At 37.9% G+C, this 21,892-nt stretch overlaps 1 protein-coding gene across 2 annotated transcripts in view; it reads left to right on the top strand.

The window, feature by feature from the left end:
- Positions 1-415: 415 nt before the first annotated feature.
- The window catches only part of LOC135438266 (uncharacterized), a 58,393-nt gene continuing 36,916 nt past the window's right edge, over positions 416-21,892 (top strand). The window contains exons 1-3 of one of the 2 annotated variants that reach the window (XM_064696520.1): positions 416-570; positions 1,845-2,038; positions 14,935-14,964. The gene's annotated coding sequence lies outside the window, so the exon portion shown is untranslated. Of the gene's footprint in view, positions 571-1,715; positions 2,039-14,934; positions 14,965-21,892 lie in introns of those variants that run through there. The other variant, XM_064696521.1, reaches the window with a different exon arrangement.

Here is a 21,892-nt window from a genome sequence, read left to right as displayed (position 1 = left end):
GTGACAGCCAAAATAGTATCTAATTGTGTGCTTGGGGGATAGCAATTTCGGTGCCGCCTCTGGCACAGGCAGGGTCGCATCTGCGCCCCCGTCGATTGGAAACTCGTTTCCGTCTACCTTGGCTTTGTTTTTGTTCATGTTGATTACAATTATTTTCAATTAAATGTGAGAGCATTCAAAAGCTTTTTCACAGTCTGTTTACATTTTGTGCAAGCCAAACAGCTGTTTTGGTGAGCGTGAGAGCGTACGCGAGTCGGCGGGAGAGAGAGCGAGAGCGTGAGCGCGAGCGCAGATGAGAGCGCTGTAATAAAAAGCTAAGCCCCTGCAAAACTTTTGTCAATTGATTGAGCGGCAGCCCCAAACACCAATACTGCCGCAAACTACAACTACACCGACAACCACTGTGCATGCCGAGGCATCACACGTAGTAGAAACATCGCAAAGCAACGGAAAGCAAAGCAAAGCCAACAAACAAAACTCAGAGGCCCGCTGCTGTGCCTCAGTCAGTTGTTATCGGAACTTGCTGCCGCTGTCATGTCCGAGACGTAGACGCGCACGGTTCGTTTGCTGGTGGGTTTGTCTGCTTTGGGTCTGTGCTGGGTCTGGTCTGGTACGGTGTTGATTGCGTTACCTTACCTCTTTTTCGTTTTCTGTTCGGTTTATGGCCGCGCGCGCTCTCTCTGTCTCTCCCTCTCATCATCTTACATCTCCCACGCGCGCTCTCTTGACATCGTACACACAATATATTTTATAGTTGCTTATTTTGTTTGTGGCAGCTGAAAATGTACTAAAATAACAAAAAGCTATTGAATAAATCTGTGCAGTGCATATATAAATATATATACATATTTAAAAATACAAATTTTAATTGTCTCTATTAAGTCGGATTGTTGTGAATGCAAACGAATTCTACCTATGCACACACAATCACACTACGTTTAATAATCAATTTATACAGCGAAATCAAATTTCTTTGGTGCGCACCTCAAGTTCACGGCTTTTACTGTAGCTGTTGTTGTTTGGTTGTCAAAACACCAATTTCGTGTGTACTTGCGCAAAGTGAAATTATTTGGCGCAGTGAAATTTTTTATAAGAAAAAAATCAATTTACCTCCGGCCGTTTATGGAACTCAAATCTATCACTATTGCTCAGGAATACCTATGTATAGCCTGCCGGTGTTTTTGGGATTCGGTACCATCTGATTGTCTTTTATCATGGTATCTTATCGTTTGTTGTTATACAGCGTACTAAGCCTGACAAGCTGAGCATGAATGAATGAACGAATACATAGATGTGTATGTACGAGTACGAGTATGTACATATGTATGTACATATGTAGCGATGAACTGTACAACCGTGTCGTACAAGCTGCTGTTATTGTGCTGATTGCATAGTTGTTCAATTTGTATACATGTTTGATTGGCTATCTTTATCTGCGCCCATCGTCAGCATATTCGAGGCTGATAACGCAGTTAGCTCTTTAGTCTTTCGTTAGTCCCTCGTCTATATTTCCACAGTCTTATCTGCCTGACCCGCCTACGACCTGCCACCGGTCAATTCAATGTTATACTGAATACGTACCTATTGTACATTGTGTAGATTGTATGTACATATGTATGTACACATGTACACTGAGATCAGTTGCTTGCGGGGATTTCGCGTGTGCGATAGTCGCCAGTTTTCACTGTCGTCGTTTAGCAAATCGTCTTGCAAAATGTCTTCATCAGTTGAGCTCGTGTGCGAATGTAAAAGCTATAATCATATGCAAACGGCGCAGAAAACAAACGCGAGTGCATAAAAAAATAATAATTGTATATGTGTTTTTAATTGCATTTAATTCAAAGCGGAAATACACACAAATACACATATACATATATAAATGTACAGATGCACAATAATAAGAGATTGTTGCAATATAAATAAATATAATAATAACGTATTATATAAAAATACCAAGTGCAATAAAGGAAACCAACAAAAAAAAAAAAAACAACTAACAAGCTAAAAGTTATAATCAGAGCTGAATCCATATCGAGTGGTAAGTTTAATCATTAATTAGCTAATTAACCAGTTATCGTATGCCGTAGCAATTCCCAGCACCCACGCACACACCGTCATAAAAAACAGCTAGAAAATCAATAAAAGTTGATATTTGACGTCGTGCATACACGAATGCACCCCGCCCCGCGACGCTTTTATATTAGCAACAGCTGATTGCACAAGTTGCTGACAAAATGACCTCCTACCTTTGCTCAAAGTATCCCCCAGTCGACAATCGTGTAACCTTGGCGCGCCCAGCTTGAAGGAGCGGCAGACGTTGTGGGCGTGTGTGATAGCTGTTTGTTGTTGCTATTTGCTTTGCTCGCTTTTCCGGCGCCTTATTAGTTTGTCCCCAGACGACGCGACGCTAGCTTGTCACACATGAGATACTTTCGCTGGGAACCCAACACGCTCCCTTTTTCCTTGGGCTCTCGAGTGTCCCGCCCATTTGGTGTTCTGGTTGTTGCTGTCTCTGGCTTAAGTGGACACTGCTCGGCTCTCAAGTGCAGCATTTGGTTCTTCATCATGTCAATCAAAGTCGCTGTGTGCTCTTTGTGTGTGCCACAATTCGCTTGTCTAATCAGGCCAACTTTTAACAACAAACCCACACCAGTTCGAAACAACAACAATAACAAGAGCTTAGCTTGTTTTGACGTTAGCAGCTCCTGCGCAAAGCTTATCCTGGCGCTGCTCTCTCGCTCTCAGTTTGATTCTCTCATTTGCAACCACGTGATTTTCACATGCTCAGCTGTCGGCTGCACTTTGACTTTCGTTTCTTAGCCCCAGGGCGCAAAAAAGCTGACTCAAAGCTTTAACGGTAGTTGCCAAGCCAGCGCATGCATCAAATGCATCACCGTGAGCTTCTGTTCTTGTATTGTATGTGTATGCTTTTGCATTGCACACTTGTTGATGTCATTTGGGCAAATTTATTTTAAGGTCCTCTCGTGTTCTGCAAAGAATTTGCTTGTTGATGTCATTTCGGTCTTCTCGTGCTCTGCCAGCAATTTGATCTATTGTGAACATATGCATTGAACATACCATTCAGTTAATAAATCGTTTATGAATGGAACCGATTTAAGCCTAGATGTTCAATTTTCTATCACCATTCAAATATTTTATATTTTTAGTATATTGCAAAATTTGTTATTATATTTACTCGTGTCACAGAAGAACGGCCACGTAAATTATGTTTTATTGTAAATCAAAATCTTGTGCTGAAGGATGTGGTTTTTAGTTTTACGAATCGAACCAAAACTGGCTCGAATCGTGAAGCATTAGTTTTTGTTTGGCCTGCAGCCATGACTAACAGACTTGTTGTTAGCAGTTGTGTTTGTTTGTAGGGTCTGTTTGACGTTTATTCAAACTGTATTATTTTCTGATATAACTCTCGAGCAGGCCTCGTCATCACATTTTTGCCAAATCAACGCTAATTACAGTTATTTCCCGAGTGCCAGTTGCTTGGGCCGCATATGTTTGTTTACCTCTGGGCATTTGACTTTTGCCAGGTGCACTTTCACTCGCCTCGATCGCATTCTAAAGTGAAAGGAGCTACTTATACATAGGCAAGCTGATGCTGTTGCCGCTTTGCTGCTTTCTAAATGATGGCCACTTACTCTGTGCTAACAACAAAGTAGTTGGCCATGAGAGTGCCATTCACAATAGCCAATACACACACGCTCATTCCACATCCATCTATTCATAAGAAAACTTATCGTATATCTTTTATGGGCTCGCAGCGCCCACATCATTCATAAACGATAGTTGAGACCGGCAAAAAACTGACCAGCAACATTCTATTTCAATTAGTGTAACTGACCTATGCCATTTGCTATGGCCTGAAGATTAATCGGCACGTTTTCAGCACATTTTTGTATGCATTGGCCTTTTGTTTATGCCCACAAAAACTGGCCGAACGCATGACCAATCCAAAGCAGCAAACGGTAAACAGTTCAATGTCTAATGTATTTGGCTTAACTGAATCGTTGGCATTCACAGCAAAAACCACAACGACAACAACAACAATATACCACGATGACAACAATTTCACATGAATATGAAACTCTCGCACGGTCTGCTTTGTGGATATTCGTTTCTTGTTTCCAGCTTGATTTCAAATTTTCGTAGTGTTATTTGAGTTTATCTGCTGTGATTTTCATACGCCCCCAAACAGTAAAAAAACACGATTTACTTTACGTTATTCATAACTACCTAAGCGTGGGATCACTTGTATCAGATTTAGAAACACAAGGAGGGTGCGATGTTTACATTAAGATAGTCTTTAACTTAATTTTTAAAATTTGTTGTTTCAAATGGATTTGTGGTTCGAGCACAATCAACTTTGAAACACAGTAAATCTATTATTCGAACGGATAATTTAAAGTAATTGCCCAAATTATCTAACTTGGAGCTTGCTGTAAATGTGATTGTTACTAAACTCAGTCGGAACCACTCAATTTTGAGGCACGCAAAGTCATGCATCCGCAATATATCATCTTCGAATACCTCATTGAATGTGTCTGAAAGTGCCGCCAATTTCCATTACATCAATCATCCTTAATGCTATTTGCGGGTATTTGATTGCATTATATTTGACGAGCTGCCCGCTATTTTGATAAATATAAATATTTTTCTTGTTTTTTTTTTGCTGAAAAGTTGTGTGCAATAAAAAACTGAATACTGTACGAGGCAGCACGCGGTGTATGTAAAAGCTTAGTAATTTATACATTCGTACAAAAGCCCATACATCATACAATTTATTAAATGTGTTTTTGACATTGACGTCTAATACCTGCCGCGACTCCGTTGTCGGTGTCACTGTCGTGTGAAGGCCCCGCTTACCGTTAACAGGTTGATACCGCAACCCGCCCATTGCCCGAACAACGTGCCAAAGGTATTCGTTTTTACCATACCTTCATACGGCAGTTGATTTCTTTTTTCTTTTCTGGCTGATTGCTCTTCGACTAACTGTTATTTTGACGGTCGGCATAACATAAAAAATGCAACCACGCAGAATTATACAACCGAGCACATTAAATGCATGGGACGTACAAATATATCTTGAAATATTTTATACATTTTTTGGCCAACGCTTCAAATTACACTTAAAAGCAATTTTTGTAATTACTTTGCAATTTATCATTAATTTTTGTTTATTTTGTATTTTGTTGTTGTTTAAAAGAGCTTTATTTGTAGTTTATAGCACGCGAACTTTCTAAAAGCCCAGAACGGTCACATAGTTTCGCTTAGTTGCCAGGATTTTGCATAGAGGGCGTTGCCTGTTGAGAGCTTTGACAGGCAGCGCTTAAAATGACGTTTGCTGAAAGCTTCGTTTCTCCAGGACCTGTTGCACTCAGTTGACTTTATCATATGATATCAGCGTATTAAAAGCCAATTTTCCCTTATCAGCTTTTATATGGCAGCCAACAGTGCTGTGATAAACAGCTGGCTGATTAGCTGATAAGGTACATGAGTTCTGTGGCCCCATTGCAGTTGCGTCTGAGAAACTTATCATGTAATTTTGATAAGCACTTGAGTGCATACGAGCCTGTACATATGTACTATGTGGACTTATTTTTGTGCTCGATACATCGCGTGGGTGCGCTGTGAACGTGCGCAGCAACAACAATAGATGGAGTCAAAAAAATTAATAACAATAATAATATGTGAAAAAACTGCAGGTAGAAACAAAAACCAAATGATGTTTGTCATTAAAATGAAACAACTGCAATGTGAGCAAATGTCACGTTTATGTAACAGCAGCAGCCCGTTTTCGGCTGGGGCTTGCTTTGGAAAATGAAATAGTCTCGTATTAGCAACAAATCTCATAAACAATAGAAACAAAAGGCGAATAACAATTGCCAATTGCCGATGTTAACAAAAAATGCGCACAAATTTTGGCTTGCTGTGCAGCTGGAAATTAAATACTGCAAGCGATATAAAACTGGGCACCTAAAGTAAACCCCAAAATAAATGACGTGACATCAAAACAGCAAAAACAATAAACAGTGCCAGCCAAATGTAAACGACACAGAAACGTGCGAGCCGGTTTTTTGCATTGAATTTTGATGATTGAACGAGCATGAGTGAGACACACAGATACAGATACAAAGACAACAAATATATAGATACATTTCGTGGGTTTGTGTAAAAATAAAAACTTATCGGGGCATCTAGGCAGTCTGTTTATATTTAAGAATCAGAAACTCGGAGAGGGTAACATTTGTATTGAATTGATCGTTTTGTCTATATAATGTGATAAATTGGCTGCTTGAGTTCGGCTTGGGAAAGTGCTAGAGGTCAGTAACACATTTAATTTTTTTTTATATAATAAAAGAATTAAACAAAGGGAAATTCGTTGCTTTTATTATTTGTTAAGCATCTATCTGAATATAGTCGTAGTTGGTAATAGGAATAGAATGTGTTTGGCATTTCTTTCATGAAACCGGTTCAGCTCCAAGCCGCATTTACAGATCTCCGAATGTACATAAATGGTAAAGAATCAGCTCTCGCGTTCTACATAAATTTGCATATTTTTTAAGAAAGACAACGGCCAAGACAACATCGGCCTGGCAACTTTTAGTTACTGTTGCAGACGAGTTTACAGCTGACATGAAAAAAAGTTCGGTGAAAAAAAAACACCCAAAAGTGTGTCAATGAAATTTCGAGCATTAAATTGCAATGGTCGCACCGAAAATGCCAGACTGCCTGTTGTGTGGCGTCTTTGAGTTGCCAACTTTTTTGATACCCTTCCAAGGCAGCGCGTCAATTTGCAACGCACGAAGGACGGCACATTATCAGCATTGTTCGTACTTTTAATTACAGCTGCATGCAATAAATAACTATTATCAACTATAGCCAACTATTGACACACTTTATGAACAATCTTATTTGCGACTTTCATTTTAAGCTCAGAGCGACCTGAGTAATATTCTCATATGAACGTGATGCCATAAACATTTGCTGAGATCAAAATCTAACTAGAGCATAATTAGTAGCATTTATGAGTACAACCTCCTTTTCATATGAATCACAAACTTGTTTATTTTAATTGGTTGCTTAAACGACCTCCCTGCCCCGAGGTTTCGATGGGCTTTGCGTTAAGCGTTAAGCGAGTATCTATGATTATTTTAACAATTAGCTTGCAGTATTTGAATTTTGTTTGCTAGACGAATTGTGCTCAGGCATTCGACTTAGCTCAAAACAAGTTAGACTAGTCGTCAACATCGTCATTTTACTAAGCGTCGCACACCCTGACGAGTCTACATCCATTCTTTGGCCATATCTGTTGTGCGAGCGGTAGGTACTATTAAATAACTAATGTATTTAATCTGAAATTAGTATGCATAGCAGCGCATCGCACTATAGAGACCAGGAAGCCGCAGCACATGCCAAGCTGCCAGGCTGCTTTGTATTCTTTGCTTGTCAGCTAGTTACATTTGTTGTATCATAGCGCACTTGAGGTTCGTCTTGATTGCAGGCAGTTGTGATTGGCTTTCTCCGCCTATGACGATGCAGCGCCAAGCTTTTCCCTATATAGCTTATTATTGGTATAGCTTAGCAAAGGGGAAAATATTTCCGTTGCATTTAACGATATGATTTTAATCGGACATTGCTCCCATTATACTGCATTATAGCTGCATAAGCTGTTAGACTATCAAGTGCCCATGGGCAGCAAAGTCATCCCGTTAAAAGGTTGACCTAAGTACGTACAACTTTACCCTGTTGCAAGTGTGTGAATCATCAATAGAATAGAAATTCATCTGTCTCATTGTGGGCTTATTTTCTAAAAAGCTGAAAAGAAAATTAAAGCGATTTTATTGTTGCTGCTCTTGATATTATTATTGTTCCTGGCATTAAATTGCATGATTAAACAGAAATATAATTTTAATTGTCGCTGGCAAAATGTGAAAATCATGGCGAGTCTGACAAACCGAAGCTCAATTGTTGATTTGGCCCCTTCGCTCTAGTTTTCTCTAACTGTGTGCGGCTCAAGCTAATGAAGCGCATTCAGCGAAGCTCAAATGTGTTGAGTATTTTACAAATGCTTATAGTATTGCTCTGTGCCAGTGACACAGAAGCCAGATACAACTTAGACAAACATAAACAAACACACACACACACAGACAGACGCACGATCCACACATATGAGTACACAGCAGACGTCAAAGAGAAGTTTCTGGCTATTTGTTGGGTCTGGTCGAAAAGGTTAATGGATTATAAAACTTAGCCCATGCGCTTTGCCTGGTGAAGAAGATACGCACTATTAAAATCCCCTTTATGTGCATGTGTGTGTCTGCAATTATCATATGGCAGAGATAATTTGGTTTTAGTGGTCCCTTAGAGATACACAGATATGAGTACAATTTTCTCTCTGCTTTTATTTCGTATTATATTTATTTTTCATATTTTTTTGTTGCGCTGTGTTTTGTTACGCTTTCCAGAACATGACTTGTACATTTTCGGCATGGCTTTCATTTTTGGGGAAAGAGTCAGAAGTTTCAGAATTTCACGCCAGCTTTCTGCGCAGCATAAAGACATCTCAAGGTAGACTTATAATGTCATTTATATGAAAAGAGGACCGAAAAGTCTCAATCTCAGTGATGGCAGCAGAAGTAGCAGAAGCAGCAGCTAAACGACCCAGAAACTGTGTCAAACATTTAACAAAAGTGCAAAGCTTATAAACAGAACAATGCCAAATAGGGGCCAGCAAACGGGGCAGCATTTAGGCGGCAAAAGCTGGAAATACAAAGCGTAACTGTTTTTACATTTTTTTGGGTTAGTTTTCTTTTTGGCCTGGCCGAGGGCAGGTGAAAGGGGGCGCTGTAATTAAATCTTATAGAATACTGGAATACTGGATATAGAAAAATAAAGCAACCAAATTGTTGCGCTGTGTTTTGCAACACCGACAAGCTCAACTACAGCATTGGCCATGCTTGAGTTGGCTGTCAAAGTTGCCTGCTTTGCGCTTACGGTTCTTTTATTTCGGGGCTAAGCATTTTGGATGAGAAAAGATACTAGGCGAACCGCAACCAAGCGCGCAACAGCCAACAGCCCAAGCCCAACCTTAAAACGCTCGATTACCGCCAGTGACAGTTGCAGTTAAAAAGGGCGTGACTTAACCCTCGACTTCTGCGTCCCGCGCTCAGATATCAAAATATGTCGCAATATACATATTCTTTGCCTACGGCTTTGGGCTAACCCATTGCCACAATTCAGACACATTTAATTTGATTTCCGTCCGATATGGTTTTTCTTTTAGCACGAACCCGGCGGTTACATAGCGAGGTGTTGTTGTTGTTGCCGTGCTGACTGATTGATTTTGGGTTGGTTTTTCTTTTTTTTTGTGATTTCGAATTGCAGCTAAATGAAAATGCCTGCTGCGTCGTCTCTTTTCATCTGCTGCTGTCATTCAAACTGTTAGGTTTTCATCTATGGGTTATATTTGAATGCGCGTTGATGTCGCACGTTGTCCAATTCAAATTAAGTGCAGTAAAGCAACCATTTTGGACGATACAAATTAAGATGGATGCAATGAGCACTTTACCAACTTTCAATCGAACTTTTAACTATTTAAGAGGCTGATCTAAAAAAATGGTTAGTACTTTTCCATACAAAAACAAATAAAATTTGTTTCCATGGCCTATAAGTGTGCTTAATTTAATTTAATTGCTTGGCCGAATTGTAAATATTCATATTAGCACAGTCATTGACAGATAATTTTGTACATATACATATGTATACATATTAGCGCATTTTGTGAATAAGTTAGTTTGGCTTGAATTTCAAACCGACTTTGGCCTGTGTTGACAAACACATATTAGTAGTACATACATACATATATACATATATATATACATACATGGTACGAAGATGCCAAATTAGCACATTTAACTTGTTTGTTTTGTAATTTGGAAATATGAAATATTTCAGCAAGAAAATAACCCTGAACTATTTGGCAAAGTTTTGTTTTTGTTATTTAAGACCGTCAAAAAGAATTGCTTAGTAAGCTGCCTGCCACAAGTTCAAACGGAAACAGCATAAGTATATGAGTAAAACCTTCTCCGAGTTCTCATAAGATGAACTTGTTTGCACTTTAGTTTTCTAATGTTTTTATCAAAGTGTGTAGTCCAGCTATGTTATATGTACATATGTAAACTTCCTAATTGCTTGCTTTGATCTGGAGGCATCTGAGGTCACTTATTTTTTTACAAAACTTCATTTTGAATGCCTTTAATTTGATGTATGTTCAAAATTCCAAAAAATTTTTAATCAAAGGAAAAAATACTTGCATAACATTATTACTGCGCATTTGTCGGAAAGAGTAAAATTTGCCGATACATATATGCAAACATACTTGTGCATATCGCTTATAATCTGTACAAATATAAGAATTTTTTGGCTTTCAATTTAGTGCATGTTTGCCCGGGCATGAAATGGCAGTTTGAACAGCGCATGTCAGGCAAAAATTTCATTTCGAGTTGTAAACAACAAATATTTTTGATATACTTTTAAAGTTAAGATAAATGTTAACTTCCGTTTTGGTATTCATTTATTGGAAATACATTTAAATTATTCCTGCTGGATAGATGCGTGTGAAAATGTGTAAGCAAATAAATACATTTATCAAATGCTTGAAAACTTATAAATAGGTATTACTCGGAAGTATAATCACGAAACGGATAGTAAAAATCATGATACTAAGCTTAGCCACCATTAAATGGCCTGCTGCACATCACGGATTTATTTTGTCAGTGAATAAAAAAGTGCTCTTTCAAATATTTATTGGATATGTACACTAAGTGCTTGGGCTAAGTATATATGTATATATGCGTATCCAATTCATACTTGGGTAATTTAAATTCAGATATTTTTAGCTTTCACATTTGAATATCCCTTCACATATAATGCCGCTCAGTTTATAAATAGAATTCGTCCCATTTAGCTGGCCCCGTATCTTGTGTCGTAAGGCTATTTAGCCTTCACAATGCTGTAAGACATATATAGTACATAAAAAATGCTCATTATTCTAATTTTCTGTTTTTTAGTTCAGGGCTTTTGCTTATGTAAATTGGGCAGGGCATTGTAATTGTCTTAAATCAAATCAAAATACTTAGCCATTGAGCGATTCGCTGAGAGCTTTTTAAAAATAGATGCCTCTATTTATAATGCTCTAATTTGGCCTGCAAGCGATTCAGTTGCTGCTGACGAATTTATTTCTAGTTCAAAATTTAATGCAAATTCAGTTTGGATGAAATTAATTTTAGAGTTAGGGAATTGTTTTTGTTTGCTTTTAATTATAAAACCTCAATGTTGGCTGACGCGGACAGCATGTTGATAGCCATAGATCGTTCGTGGTGTTGTTGCCGCTTTCCGGCTCTGCTGCTGTTTATCAATTTTGAATGTTGACCTTTGCCTTCTTCACCTTTTCCTTTGCTCTTTTAGTTGAACTGCATTAAATATATACATAGAATGAACGTTGCGCATTTGCTCGGTGTTACTTTTTGCCTCTGTCTTTACACCTGGGCCATTGTTGTTGTTACTAGCAGCTTGGCGACAACAGCCACGGTTCCCCAAAGAGAACCAGAGAGGCGCAAATAATTGTTTTATGTTTCTTGGGGTATTTTCGCTGCGTCTCGGTCTTTCTCTCTCATATCTTCTCACATTTAGGTACACTTTTAAAAGTTTTGGTATCGCGGAAAAAAAAAAAGATTTCAGTTCCATATCAATTGATTCAGAGCCACAAATGCGAGACGATCTGCGTGAGCTAATTAATTTGAAGTGCATGGCATAAACAATGCCGTTATTCATTGATTAGTCACCGCTCTATGGCAGGCCATAAGGCTGATAAGCGACAGCGCACTTAACCTAATTACGTAGTTGGCCAAAAGATGATAAAATAATTGCATTTAATTTAATTTCATTTCAATTCAGTTGTGAGTAACGCTGAGAAGTTGAGCACAAAGCGGAACGCAGCTAACTAATCATTTCATCTGGGATTGGCAGCTTCTGTTCGTCTTTAATTTCGTTTTCAAGCAGCCAAGATTTCTACACAGTCTCTGTTCGTTCTGATTTTCTTTACTTTCTAATGGGACTCAAGTTTCAATGCAAGTTAAATTAACGTCTGCATGTAGCGAAAGTTGACGCAATATCAGGGAAAACGGGAGAGAGTTGCAACATAAAGAAAAATTGTTTTTTATCCTAGGCTATTGACCATTCCGATTGCTTTGCATGTAGTTAAAAAAAGAATGAAGCAATAGGAAAACTGTCTGAAAAAATAAACTGCGTTGACTTCAACTAAAATCACAACTATAGAAACTTATCAGCACAAAAGCTGTGACAAGTTTAATCAGAATTTTATTTTTTCAATTACATGAGTTATCCAAACGGTTATCGCAATTAGAATACCATGAATAATGGCAAAGTCTGCGTTTTTATTTTTTTATTATTTTTTTTTTTATTTGTCATGCATGGCAAATGGAGGATCTATGATTGACATTGCAATTTTGTTGCAATCCGGCAAAAATAATCAAAAAGTTTGCGACACTTTGCGTGTGGAAAAATGTGTTTTCATGAATTGTTTTATTTATATATATTTTTTGTAGGTTCGTTATTTTATTGTTATGTGTGTGCACAGATTTTTGTTTTCGTTCATCTCTTTTTTACGTTTTTGAGTTTAAATTGTTTTTCCACAACGTTGCCTGGACAAATTAAAAATTGGTCCTTCATGTTACGTATACGCAACTCTGCCTGTGGACTTAATTGATTCTTGTTTTTAATGACTCTCCAAAATTTAACAAATTTGACTACGACGTTTTCGGATTTTATCATATTCTGAAATACTATTAATTTGGTTTTATTTTGTAATTTAAATGAATAAAATATAGTTGAGTGCACCATTGAAGAGGATCTACTTTTTTTTTAGTTAAAAGCTTATTTTTCCAAGTTTTTAATGTCAAATTTTAATAATGTCAAAAACAAGTCTGCGCATTTATTTATTAAAAATATTTCAAACAAATTGGACATAAAAAATGTTTATGATATTTTTGTTTGCCATCAATATTGAGTTTAATTGCATCATATATTTTCAGATTTTTCAATGAAATTCGCCGTTGCATAAGATATTAATGGTTTTTATAATTGTGTTTCTGTTTTTGAACAGAAAAAGTGATCATTTTTTAAGTAGCTTTTAAGTATGGGACTGGGAGTCAAATAAATATTTTATAAATTAATATATAAATCAAATTGTGGTTTTCTTGACAATTATTACAACAAGTTTTTATCGTTGCACTTAACTCTGAAAGCATTGTAGCGGGAATTTAAACTTTTAAATCTTGGCTTTGTGCTTACTTTTACTTAGACCTGAAAGACAGAAAATGTCTTTGCATATTGAACTGAGCACTCCATTGTTTGATTTTCTTGGTAAATGGATTATTGTTGTTGTAATTAATGACATTGCTATCAATTATCGTCGTGGTGACAGTTTGTTGTTGCTTTCATTTAATGTCCGTTAAGACTTTATGGGCTATAAGTCTGTTTGTGTCCGTCACATTGTATGGCTAATTATTAAGTGAAACATTATTAATATAATTACCATCACGTTTTGCTTAAAGCCTATATTTAATCAACTAATTTTCTTATAGTCTTGGTCTTACAAATATGATTTTTTGTTACTCAACAGCTCTTTAATTTCACAGCCCAAGACCTTGATCTGGTCTTGAGCTAGCCCATGATACATATTTAAGCTCATTAAATGCAAGAGTCGCATGTCAAAAGACATTTGAACTCTTGCCCATTTTAGTTGCTATCTAGACGGGTCCCAGCAGACCTTAGCTTCCGTCTAGGCTGGTAATTATTTTTATGGCATTTTAATGTCTTAATTAAACAAATTACTTAAAACCCAGCGATAGTTCAATTATGTAAACAGCAGCAGTCGCAACAGTATGAGACTGACGCTGACTCTGAACCCAAGCCATGCTGGCATTCAAGATGCAAACAATTAAATGTTCATTAAAAATAGAGGCAAAAAGAATTGCGCCAGAAGATTAAGAGACGCAGTAAAAATTGTTTGGCTTTGCGGGCAGCCGCATTTGCAGCAACAAAGAATCTAATTGTATACCAAGTGCAAGTGTAATTGTAATTGTGGGTGTATGATTGCGAATACTTAGTTGGGTTGTGTAAGTGTATATGTGCATGTATGGGAACGAGTGCATTTTGTGCGCCAATAAGCAATTCGCAGACCTAGAGGCGAACGCCTTGCCTCACTTGTAAACTAATTCAATTAACCACTAAGCAGCTTAACATTAAGTGCCTTCAGTGGCTGTGTATGTGTGAGTGTGGATGTGGCTGGTGCTTTGAGTAACTCAAAAGGTTGACCCATAACTCGTAGCTAGACCGACAACATCAGCAATGTCTTAATTAGTAAGGCGCACGTATCAAACTTCAAGGCATCATGTGGATTGCACTTTAAACATTTGCCCATTGGCTTAAGTTATGCAATGTCCATTAAGCCGATTGTGTCATTTGCCAAGTCGTCGAGAGCTGACAAAAAGAGTAAGACTTTTGCCATTATTTACTGGCTACATGGGGGGTTTGATCTTGAGTTGTATATCTGCGCTGACTTCTTGACAGCTTTGGCTGAGTTGTGAACATTTCAAGGCACACTCGAATTTTGTTCATAGCTTCGACTCCAGCTTAAACTGAGAGTTTGTCTTTGCACTCTGACTTATTGTTTAAGCCACGTCAAGTGCACGAAGCTCCATTTGTGGCTTTTGGAGTATTTTGTTTTGTTTTTGTTAGCGGAAGCGTGCCGGCTTTAAAGAAAAACTGGGCTGAGCAGTTAATCAAATCGCCCGACATTTGCATATTAATCATGTTTGCTTTTTGTTCTCTTTGCAGACAATTGCCGTGTGTGGTGGAGTGAAGTAGGTGAGTAAAAGCGACCAAAACAATGCTGTGAAAAAGTTACACACAGACTGTTTTGCAACATTTACTTACAGTACTTATCAAACAGAGTCAGAGAATTGACGTCAACCAATTTTGGCGCACTATCATAATAAGTCGCAGTTTCGGTCGTTCCCACAGTTGTTCTTTTTTTATCTACTTGCTTGTATCTGATCTTGCAAATGTGGCAAATGCGGTAGTTCTCTCAATTGTAAAGCTTATCTAACAAACAGGTACTTGAAGTGCCTATTTGCCTCTTGATTCACACTCTTTATTAAATAAGCAGCAATCCGATAATTAGATAGCCGACACATGTGTACAAGTATACGAATATGAAATGCATTGTACTATTGGTTATGTGCGACTTTTGATTTGTATGGCTGCCATAAAAGCATTTTATCATTTAACCGGCGAATTTATTTGCTATTTTCTATTTGCCGGGCCTGGGTCCGGGTCGTTTGTAATCGCCAGGGCTTTGCAGCGTATCAACTGAGGCATTAGCATGTCAGGGGCAGATAAAAAATTGCGCATGGACAATGGAATTAAGTACATTTGTACAACTGTGTATGCCAAATAAATACCAAATAACTAAGTTTAATATTTGCTAGCCTCAAATTTGTCTGTTTTCAACTGACGAATGCGGCCATTTCTCTGCGACCTTAGAAAATGGGCCACAAAAGATTTTTCCAAAATTCAAAGTAAAACGCAAAGAATATTTTCCAACTGGGCAAATAAAGGGTTGGAACAATGAGGACTTTAGCTAATCGATTTGTTTAACACGGTAAATATTTTGAAGACATAAAGGTAAATACGCAATTTAATCAACAGGTCCATATGTTCGGCATATACATATGTGCGTCAAACAAACATATACTAAAAACATTTGCTAAAATTATATTTAAATGCTATTTCGTACATTTAGTCATTTATGAGGTCGGAGATACCGCAGCCAATATATATTAGCAAATAAATTTGAAATTAAAATAAATATCTGCACTTACTAAATGAATGCTGATACATTTTAATGGCAACAACATTTACAGGCGTTAATCTAATAGCACAATTAAAACCACCAATTAGCCAACTTTCACATGCAGCCATAAAAACAAATTTTCATTTTATCATTTTATTTAAATGCAGTTCCATTAAGTATGGCATAGAAAGTGCAAGCTAATAGAAATCAATAACAAACAAAGCCAAGTCGCTTGGCTGTCGGCTTATCAGCTAGTTGTTGGCAGCAGCAGCAGCAGCTGCTTAGGTAAATGGGTGAGTAAGTAAATATTTGTGCATATTTGCGCTGACATAACAGTATTACACATACGCCATGTGGGCCCAACCAATAGTATATACAAAGCTTGGCCAATTGCTTGTGTGATTTCAAATGTTTTAAGCGTTTACCTAAGAAACATGAAATTATCTGAGAATTTAGTAGCTTCAACTGTCTGTTAAAATACTTATGGTTTCTTTAAGAATAATATATACTACAAAATACCAATTGAAAGCTGATTTATTTACTTAAGCAAGCACATATTATATTTTGCTATGTAATCGACTTAAAATTTGTGCATTTGAGCACCTCTTGGCCTATATTCTGGTTTCTCAACTCGACCCATTTCCCCTAAGGCTGAGCAACTTGTTGTTAACAAACTTTTACAGCGCCGAAATTGAAAACGTGTGCGAGGTAACTAATTTGATGCTCAAATATTCTAGTCAAAACTTGACTTTTACCACTTTTTTTTTGCTGCTCATACATGGTTATTATTGTGGTTGTTGTTGTTGTAAAACAAATAATTGCTTTAATGTTGCAAAAAGTTTCACAAGTTGGAAATAATGTGTTTTTCAGCATGCATTAATGAAAATGTTCGTATGCAAAATCTAAGTGAAATTTGGCAGAATAATTTAAATAAATAAATGCGACACAATTATGCAAATGACCAAAATGGACATGCCACGCCAAAAGGTCAGCTAAAATAACAACAGCAACAAACAACACAAACAACGTAATTAAGCCGTTGTTGAGCCGCCCGCTTGCAATTAGCAGCGAGTGTTTTTGGTTTTTCTTTAAGCCGCTCCCCCAAAAAGGTGTCAACTTATTTAGCATGTCGAATTTTGCGAAACATGAAAAGCTACAAGATGTGTTGAAAAAATATGCTAATTTTAATGGGCTGGCATTGGAGCGGGGCCGTAATTGAACCAAGAGTCTCAGCTTGAGGTCGCGGCTCAAAGCCCAGCCAGCCACCTCTTCATTAACATTTGGATTGAAGACATTATTCGGTTCTTGTTCCTTTGTCAGCGCATAATTGGCGTGAGAATTTGGTTGCATTTCTTTCTCTTGGCTACTTCGTTAGTGCTTGTTAATTTTACTTGAGTTGCTTTTTATTAACATCAGAGTGGATGCTTCCACAATATGTTTGAAGATTGCTAACTGCAATGGAAATTACCTTTTTTCAAGATTCATCTCGATAGTGAATGAAGAGTAGTGGCTAATAACATATTTCCATTTATGAAAGACAATGCTGTGATAATTGGCAATCAAACATAAAATACATAAGTAAGTACTTATGGTGCTTAGTAAGGTATGGATATTAATGCTAACATACTTAATTCACACCATTGAATCCTATCACCTATTCCATGAAGTCAATTCATGTTTGGAGCACTCCTGATAAAAATGACATGTCTCTTGACAGTTTGTTTATTTATCCTTTCGAATGTGCGCCTGTGCACAAGCATAAACCGTCATAAAGTAGCCATAATAATCCTGGAGCCTATGTCGACAGGGATTTACTGAATTTTTATTGACTCACCCGAGAAGGCTGTCAGGCAGACAGCCAGTCATCCAGTTGGGCCACTTAAGCGTCATTCAGAGGCAAGGACAATGACAGGCACTGGCCTCTGACCCAATAAAAGTCGTCATCATAATTTTGTTGACTTGACACATAAGCGCCGGCTAGCAGGTTCGCAGAGCCCATAAATGCCCATTGTCCGCGCACATTATTCGCACATTTTGCCACAGTTAATGGGCGTGGCAGCTGGTAAAGCTTTCACGCTCTTGGCGTCTGTTGTCAGTCAAGCGTTTGCCTAATCATTATTTGGGCTTGCGGCTGGCGCTATTCAAGGATCACCAAGTGTTGATTTTTACTGTTAGCGAAATAATTTTTTAATTAAATTTTTACGACATGCGCGCCCACAAAAACCACATTTGGCCATTGCCCGAAAGTAAATATTGTGACTTGCCTTTTTGTAGCCACCACAAAATTATTTTTAAATGGCCTGAGCAGCAGGACAATGACAATGCCGATGCCTTCACCGTTGTCTGTGGACAGCTTTGCGTGTTTTGTACATTTCTCTTGTAAGAAATGATACAAAAAAAGAAGAGAATAGTAAATACAGTGTACCCTTTGTTTTTATTTTTTTTGCAAAGGAGCTGGTGCGTGTTCGTATGAAATGCACAAAGAGGACAAAATTGTGTTGAGCGTGTAAAAGGGGTATTTGTTTGAATTATATTGGTTATACAGACGGTAATAAATTTTCCGACATAGAATTTTAATTGACTTTGATAGCGATTTTCTAATAAAAAATTTTATAAAATATTTAAAGTATAAAATATCTTATCTTAGCAATGGGTTCAAGGATATTTTAATGTTGAGTTGCGTGGCATTTCGTGTATTTTATTTTTATATTTGCCATTCGACTGTTTTTTTTTTAACAAAAACGTAGTACGCCGATGAAAAAACGTCGTTGCCATTCATTTTATTGCTTTCTATGCTTTTAGGTTCTAGTTTAAGTTTCAGTCCTCAACCGTGAGGCACAACGCATTGTGTTGGTATTTTATACGTTTGTGAGTTTAAGGTTAGCTTGGGGTCACTCTGAAACATGAATTGCCCGTCTGGGCTACAAAGTATATAAATGCAAATGTGCAAAAATGTTTGTTCAGTCCTTATTTGTATGCGTGTGCAAATCTTTTACAAAGGGTTAGTCGACCGAACTGGCTAGATGGGTTTTCCTTTGTCCACTTGTAGTCTACTCTCAATGTCCCCAGTTCAATTCAATGGAAAATAATTGAATTGCATATATGCACATTACGTTGACATTCCAGAAATTATGCAAATTGAAATTCAATTGGTTGGAAAATGCTACGACCCGCCCACACACTGCTACGCCCACAACATTCGTATCGGTTAAAGTCTAACTGCCTTAGTCACGCATTCAATATGCCCTTCATAATGCCGAACCAATTTGAATGTGATTTCCATTTCGCCTACAATTCAATAACATGTAAATATCCGGAAACCATTTGTAACGCTAAAATCAGTCTGCAGGTTTTATTTGTTACCTAAGTTGGCCTTTCCGTTGCCAGTCGACAGTTCTAAATCCGCGAGTATGTTTGTTTTTCACACAGTTATCCTTTTGGGTTGGCTGGCGTTGCCATTGGCCCACTCGAAAGAGACCGACATTGCCTTATTCAATCAACCAATCATTTTAATGAGTCAAATATTTGACAACACATAAGCCGTGGTGAGCCCCATAACCCATAAACCGCACTCTCAAATGTATATATAACATAAATTTTGTCAGTTTCTGAAAGTGACACAAGTTCGTCCTGAAGACGTCCTAAAGTGTAAATACAAAAGTAAATAGTTTGTTGGTGCTTAAAACTTTTAAAAATTAAGAATTTAAATAAAATATCTTGAATTGAAATAAATATAAATTTACATTCAACATATAAAAAACATATTAAAAACATGTCATTTAGAGGAATTGTTAGCTTTCAAAACATTTTATTTCCACATGAAAGCGTTCGAATTTTCGTTTTCAATGATTTATTGGTGCTCCAAAAGGATTACCGAGGTTAGGCCAAAAATAAATGCGAGGCCAAAAGGGCTAAACCACAGAATTGTTCCACGCACAATTCTACTACCCGTAATGCGTGTTTAGGCCGTAATAAATACACACGCTTACAAAAACGGGGTCGATTGTGCAATTGAAAAGAACCGTTCAAACAATGAGATTGAGCCATTGTAACGAAAGGCACATCATCAATTTCAGTTAATTTGATTAATGGAAAAGTGTAAACGCAGCTGTATTGATTTTTAGTTCTTGCTTGGAAAGCAGATTGATTTGCCGAGCGGTTAATCAACTGTGGTCAATTTGTGTATGCATATTTGGTAGTTAACTGTATTGCGAGTTGTGAATCCTACCGCCCATAGATTTGAATTGTAAACTAATTATGGCAAGCCGGCAACATTATGGGCTTCATTTCACTTAATTGTGGTGTGCATGGGATTGCAACTGGATCCTTGCACAACAACAGCTGAACGACAAGTCGATAATTTGCCTGTCCATACAAAGGCAAATACAAATTTTGATGGGAAAAAAAGAAAGCAAAAACTTGTTCAGAGTCTAGATAGTTGATTTACCCTCTAATATAAGCTATTCGATTTCTCTAGAATGCAATCCTGTGGGAGTGCATATACAAAGTAAGCTTGACATAAATTTGATTACAAAAGTTGCTATTTAAGATTAATATTGGCAAATAAAACATTAAGCATATCGAACAATATTACCTTCCTGAAAAATAAATTGCTATGTTTGTTTTACAGGGTATTGCCGACGTTTTAGTCGTCAATTGCATTGACTCTTCGCTGGCCAGTTCGCGTGGCCAATTACCTGGCAGGAAAAGCAGCTTAAACAAATAATTTGTTTACACAAGCGACAAGGAACTTTTGAACTTTTCCGCGACTTGAGCCAGCCAGTGTCATTCAGGCTGTTTGTCAGTCAGTCAGTCAGTCAGTCGGCCAGTCCACTGACAGACGTCAGTTGGGCTACTGCCGCCCTGTTGCCTGTCTCAGTTTTTGGCTCTCCGACTGTAATTTTGTTGCAAGTTGCGCGTCACATTAAAAGCATTTTGTGTTTTGGCATGTTTGCCTTTGCACCTGCCCTGGCCACCCACCTCCCTTGACAGCTGTCGGGTTGCAGCTAGACAACAAACAAATTGACAGATGACCTGACAATTGAATTCGTTTGCTTTTATTTTTAGGCATCTTGGCAACTAAACGACTTCAGTTAGTGGAGATTCAGCTATGAGGCACAGCTTGTGCGCCAAATTCGATGGACGCAATTAAAACTCAGCTGCTGGAAATGCCAGCAGCATGCAATTTTTGCTGGCCAAAGTCAATTACTGCCACAGAGAAACAACAAAATTGAATGTGCTCTGTACTATGTATATTCGTGTTTAAATTAAAGCGCATCCCATCCCAGTTTTGTCTGCCTCAGGCTACAGGAGACCGCAAACTTTGTGTGCCATGCCCTGTTACTTACTTTGCTCAGCAAATAACAATTTCAATTTTGCGATTCGAGCAAATCGCGTAAATTCAAATTTTGTGGCTGCGACACCTAAGGGTAGCCCCCAAGCGCAATTCAGTCGGTGTTAGATATTTTCACGCGCGCCGCGCTCGTTGAAAGTTTTGCATTGTCTGCCTTGGGCGCACCAGCTCGTGGCGCTGTTTGTAAAAGGCTCTCGCGCCATGCTACAAAAACTAACAATAATGACAGCAAATCAATATCATCGATATGGCTCGGGGGCTTATCAAAGTAAAAGTCTGGATTGTAATTCAGCGCAAGCCGCAAAAAACTGTGTGATTTGCATTCGTCGCCTGTTAGCCCGAAGACTATTCGAGATTGTCATGGCTGTGCCTGTTTGATGGGTCGGTAGTTGTTTTTTACCTTATTTGCTGGCTACCAATACACACACAACCATACACACACACTGGCCACTCATTCGATCACACCCTGCACACGCATTCATTCACTCAACCAAGCATTCAGTCAGTCATGCAATGAAATGCAATGCACTTGAATTGCAACAGAAGGAAACTTGCTGCAGCTATTTATTACCCACATGCCAAGGGAC

This window comes from Drosophila montana, unplaced genomic scaffold (genome assembly GCF_035044405.1).
Source record: "Drosophila montana isolate Dmon_TW-CO22-7 unplaced genomic scaffold, ASM3504440v1 contig_3848_1, whole genome shotgun sequence".
In the NCBI taxonomy this organism is placed as follows: domain Eukaryota; kingdom Metazoa; phylum Arthropoda; class Insecta; order Diptera; family Drosophilidae; genus Drosophila; species Drosophila montana.
Note: the sequence above shows the minus strand (reverse complement) of the source record. Positions and strands in the feature narration are given on the sequence as shown.